The sequence below is a fragment of the Myodes glareolus genome, chromosome 1, assembly GCF_982192425.1.
Source record: "Myodes glareolus chromosome 1, mMyoGla1.1, whole genome shotgun sequence".
Lineage (NCBI taxonomy): Eukaryota > Metazoa > Chordata > Mammalia > Rodentia > Cricetidae > Myodes > Myodes glareolus.
The window spans coordinates 101,455,095-101,461,094 of NC_142026.1; the positions used below are offsets into that span (position 1 = coordinate 101,455,095).

The following is a 6,000-nucleotide window of genomic DNA, read 5'->3' on the forward strand; positions in this document are numbered from 1 at the left end:
GATAGCAGTTACTCTCCTAACCTTATGAGAGGAATAATATTTTTTATTATTTTTAATTTTTGTCAAGGCCTCTGATATCTGCTCCACAAGTTCTGCTAGCATAGGAGAATTGACATAATAAAGCAACCCATTCCAAAGTTTAAAAGATCAGAAACCTAACGCCATGCACTATTGCTGACACACGGTCAGAATAACATGTCTCTTGCTCATCAATAGGATGAATGTTTAAATTAACCAGCTTTACTATTGTAAGAGTGTAGACACACCTAAGTATAAGCTCAGCAGTGTGTTTTGGTTGGTTCAATTTCTTCTTACAGATAAACTCAAATTAAGGGCAAGATACATTCAGTATAATATTAGGATGGATCTATGAATCACTGGAACAATATTTTAAGTAGAATAGGATAATAAATCAAAATTGTTTCAGACTGGGATGGTTTTCAACGGCAGCATAGAGGAATGAGAAGGCTGAACATGTGTTCTTTTTAGAATATTTGTCTCTGTTAGTGCCTTAAGTGCTTTTATTTGAGCATTTTTTTTTGTTTTATGTGAAAAATTTCAATAGCATTACCAAATTTAACTGGTAAAGTTCTAGTTTATGTTTATTCTAGATCAACTGCTATTTATTGAGTTCTAAGTGCCACCACTTTCTTCAAAGGGCACCCTCATATGAGTTACTTGGATCACCCTGAAATAGTGACTCTCTGTACCTCTGAAGAATGGTAGGTAGAAGCCGGAGAGACGGCTCATGGGGTAGAGTGCCCGACCATTCCGCCTGAGAACCCAAGTTTGATTCCCTGCCAGGCACCGCGAGTAGTTCCGTTACCGTCTGTCAGCGCCCCCCGGTGGTCTGCAGAACAACCCACAATCTTCCTCTGTCCACTACAATGTGCATGATCCTGTCTCTGTGAGATAAATGGATGACAGTGGAGACAAATAGTCACATGCTGAATACTATATTAACATTTTCATGTGTGTCATTTAAATTATCTATACTGAGTGCACTCATGAGCTTTCCACAGAAAAAAAATGAAATAATTCTGGTAATGATTAAAATTTATTTTACTTCAGTGTGCCTCGGGAATTACCTGAATTCTTGCATTTGTTTTTCAAAACATTATTGGCTGTATGATCACTTTTACGTTCTACCTTTCAGATGGGAAAAAATCAAAGCCTAAGCAGTTCACGGAGCAGGTAAGTCAGATAGGCAGGCACCAAGCCTGACACCTGGGATTGAGCGCTTGGTGATGATGTATTTGGCTGTCCCACAGACGCCATAAGACTTCTCTCACATGTCTCTGAAAGCTCCACCATAGCATCCCACTCTAATCCCAGCGACTGTATCCTAGAGACTCCTTCCCACCGAGTGAGTTTAGCAACTGCGCAGAACACATTTTGTGCTTGTCACTGCATTCATTTTTCTTTATCACTCAAGAGTAGCCAGCCTTACGACATGGCCGCAAAACATTGTTTTCTACATGTTCATAGGAGAACCACACAGTTAAGTTAAAAACAAAGAGTCGTGTGTGTGTGTGTGTGTGTGTGTGTGTGTGTGTGTGTGTGTGTGTGCACGCACTGCACTCAGGATTATCCTCTACTACACGTGGCCTGTGGGCTGCTGGTTGTGTCATGACCTGAATGGTTTTGCAATTGACCTGACTGGAGCAACCAGAACGAAGAAGCAATAAACACAGATACAGGAAGCCTGGATCTGGTGAGACATGTGCTCTGATGGGGACGCACCAGCGCCCAGAAACTAACCACACATATTGCATACAGCTCGGCAAGGAGGCAAATTTATTATACACAGCTGAATCAGGAGGCCAGTTCTAGGGCTGCTGTGTCAGGATGCAGTCGTCTGGAAGGAGGAAACTGTGCCTGATACTCTCTGCACTCACTGTTAACATCTGGACTCTGACCAGGAGAAGCATTGGGCTCCAAGGCATTGACACCCTTGATGCTCATATCAACAACAGATATTCACTCGGGACTTCATAAACTTCATATGTCCGCAAGGTTGGACACACTTGACGTGTTTAATTTAAATTTACGGTGGCTCTGATGAAGATACCCTCCACTTCAGGGCCAGGAATGGGTCATATGACCAAAGATCGGCTAATGTCATTCATGTCTCTCCTTTGTGACTGACCCAATGATTGACAAGTGACAAAATATGAAAGGCTGGTATTTTGTAGCCAGAATACAAGAACAGCTTCTTTTCAGACAGGACATGAACAACATATAGATGTCTGGGAACTACTTCAGAATGCAGAACAAAAAGATGGGAAGAGATTGAGTCCTAGGCTGCATGCAATAACTCACTGGCTCAATCGTCATCTGTTTTTTTGTCTTCACTTATGTGAGGAAATCAGTTTTACAAACTTTTAAAACTAGTTTTTCGGGTTTTGTATTATAACTGAACTCACCTGAATTAATATAGAACAAATTAGTCCTGTAAAGTAGACAGGTCTCGTAGGGAGCAATATTAAGAGACAGAGATAGGATACACCCTAGTTTGCTCAAGGGTTGCAAACTTACAAAATTTTATCACTGTCTACTTCAGTGCAGTCAGTTTCTTATACAACTATTGCAAATTTTCTATGCTTTATTTTTCTTATAAAGAACACTTATGCATCCTCTAACATTGTATCCTCAAAACAACACTATCAGATAGTCATTATTTTTTCATCTTTATAGATCAGTATGCTGGAGACATTTTATCAAGATAATAAATCTATCAGACTTATATATCTAAGAAGAAGGATTTAAAAGCAAATCTTGTGAATCCAATCTCTGTTTATTTCTTCTTCTTGATCAGAGCTGGATTTCATCTGCACATAAAATTAAAGGATGGACCTTAGTGTCCTGAGTTAGCTGGAAAGCATAGAAAGTATCATAAGTGTAAGAGCACTTTGCAATATTCCCTGGGAATATCACACATGATTGATGCTTATAAAATAAATACCAGCTTAACTGTCTGAATTCTACCTCAGCACTTAAAAATGGCTTTGAACACTATGCTGAAATCACCAACTGGACTATGACTGATATTTTTCCCTAATAATCCTCTCAGTACTATATTTTCTCATGCTCTAAATTGCCTTCTGGGTTATGCCTGTGGATATTGCCAGTCCCTCACTTAAGTAGAATTGTATCAAAGTGCCAAATAAAATGACACCAGCAATTTAAGAATAGTAACATCAAAAGCTCATCAACAATGCAGTGATGCTGATATCACTGTTATGATTGTGCCTCAATCAAGAGAGCAAGAGTTGAAAGTAAATCATTTTCCCAGCATTCTTAGCTGACTACCCTGCAATAACAATGCCTGCCCTAGTTCAGTATCATTCATTATTTATTCAACCTGAATTTTTCTAGACACATTCTACAAATGCTGGCATTTTGATCTAATAACATATATAGGGCACTTTCATACTACCTGTGATAGTTGTTCTTTAAGCATAAGGAATGTAACATACATCAATAGAGTATATCATAAATTAATTTCCTGATTTCCCCTCAGTATTTTAAAATGTCAAATAATGTGGGTTATTTCCACTCCTTTCTCACATTACTGCTTGTAAACATCCATGCTCAAATAATTTGCCATTATACATGAGCAGAATGTATCACTTTGTTAATACACCATGTCATTTTCTACTTTAATTATTTCCATTCATGGTTATCTGACCTGTGTGCATATGTGTGTTTCTGTGTGTATTACTGGCAGATCTTCCCTCTAGAACTTATGCTCCATGAGATCAGAAATCTTGATTTCGATCACTGTTACTCCTGCTGTCTGCTAATGAGGAATACTCAGTGCCCAATAAGTATTACTAAATGGCTGACCTGCTTTTTTTCATTGTAAGGTTAATAATTTTTAAATTATTATTTTAAATTTAAAAATGTGTAAATATGAACTTTCATAGTTTAATTTTTGAATATTTTAACATGCTTACCTGAAATATTATTGTGCATGAAAATTCAGTGTTAATTCAGGCTTCTACGTGGAGTTCTATGTCGAAATGCAGTCTTTAGAGGAGTTTGATGATTAAACTGGCTTAAAACAATGTCCTAAAATCCAGATCTTTTCCATTTGATTTGATTTTTCCAAGAACTTGAGTGACAATAGAAAGTATTTAATGAAGAAGAACTGTTACAGAAGTAGCAAATCAAGTGAGGAAAAGAGAGGAGAGGGGGAAGAGAGAGAGAGAGAGAGACAGAGACAGAGAGAAACAGAGAGAGACTCGGGGTAACTACAATCGGAAAAGACATCAAAACTACAAACAGAATGCTTTTGAATGGCAAACTTTACTATGGTCCCATGACTAATAATGTCAATAAAACCATTTCCAAAAAAGTCAAGGAAATAGAAAAGAATCCAATTTTTCTGGCCTATATTCAAGCTAGAGAGAGCTCTCCAAATGTACATGGGGAATGGACTTTTCACCTGCAGATTTGGGCATATGTTCAAATAGCTTTTGTTCAGCTCTCAGGAAAATAATTTTATAGTTATGCACAGGAATTTATGGATTTTCCATGCTCAAATGGCTTTTAATAGCATTTTTAGTATCTTGGAGAACTAAGAACTGGATGACTAAAACAGTAACTTCTTTCAAATAGTGTTCAAGACAAACTTTTTCATTTGATTTTCCCCCATTGCCTTAAAGATTAAACTCTTTAAAAATGTTGATTCTCAATTTTTTAAAAATTAGCTGCAAGTGTGTATTCTGTGGAAATTGAAATAAGATTGCTTCCAGCAGCAACTTCAACAGCCTACTTTTCCTTGTAATGACTCATTAACTACTTAGAGAAGTTTGGCACTATAACAATATCAGGATGTACTTGGACTTGGGAGTATCATGACCACCAAACTTTTGTATACAAATGATGAAGCTAGGCATAGTGTTAGAAGAGAATCTGCATTGTCAGACATTTTGTTATTATGAGCAATTTTTAAGTTATATATTTTGCAGATACGTATAAATCATGTACTTTGGGACAGAAAAATTATATGTTAATCCAAGATGAGACTCTTATTAGTCTGGTTATACTGCCAGACTACTTAAACTTCTGTTTCCCTATAAAATTTGGACCCTAACAACTATTTTACAGTGCTATTATATTAATTCCATAAGGCACTAAAACTGTTTGAAGAGTTACAGCACATGTTTAATACACAATAAATAATTGTGGGGAAATATAGCTCTTGGGTCCAGGCCAGAGATTGCATGTATTAGGCAAACCATTTTCTGTCTTCCATGATTATTATAAACAGACCATAAAATGTGCCACAGGTCTGGACCTGACCAGCTGGTGGTGAGACACACTCATTCACTTCTTTAATACCTAGCTCAGTGCCTCCAAGAGGTCACTTTATCATTGAGAGACACCACTTTGGATCACATTCATTTAAAATGATGGACAGGAAAATGAAAGCTCTTTATCCCTTCTCTGAAAGTCTTATTGCAACATAAAAATATGACTCAAAGGTCAAGAGATCCACAGCTTCACTTACCTTCACTTACTTCACTTACGTTTTTTTCAAAGAAATTCAAAGAACTACATCTAATGTCTGGTTCTGTCACACTGTACCAGCAGTTGTCAAACCTTATTACATCTTGAAGGTGGGTTGTCTATATTGGCTTCTGTAGAATAAAAACTCATAGAGAAGTAACTTTACAGTGGAGGATTCTGGAAACACTATAGCATTCATATATCCTATGTATATGATAGTATAAACTGTGTTGAGGAAAAAATAACAACAGAGGAAGCAAACAGAGACCATTCATCTATTTCCTAGTCAGCCAGACCCAAATAATCACACAGAAACTATATTAATTACAACACTGTTGGGCCAATAGCTTAGGTGTATTCATAGCTATCTCGTACATCTTAAATTAACCCATTTCTGTTAATCTATGTACTACCATCAGACTGTGGCTCACCAGTAAGGTCCCAGAGTCTGTCTACGTTGGCAGCCACAAAGTGTTTCCTTGA

The 6,000-nt window shown here is 37.2% G+C and overlaps 1 long non-coding RNA gene across 1 annotated transcript in view; it reads left to right on the forward strand.

Moving 5' to 3' along the window:
- LOC146895862 (uncharacterized) overlaps positions 1 to 1,093 on the forward strand; it is a 43,015-nt gene extending 41,922 nt beyond the window's left edge. The window contains exon 3 of the long non-coding RNA XR_014997362.1: positions 659 to 1,093. This is a non-coding gene — a long non-coding RNA (uncharacterized LOC146895862). The remainder of the gene's footprint in view (positions 1 to 658) is intronic.
- The last annotated feature ends 4,907 nt before the right edge of the window (positions 1,094 to 6,000 follow it).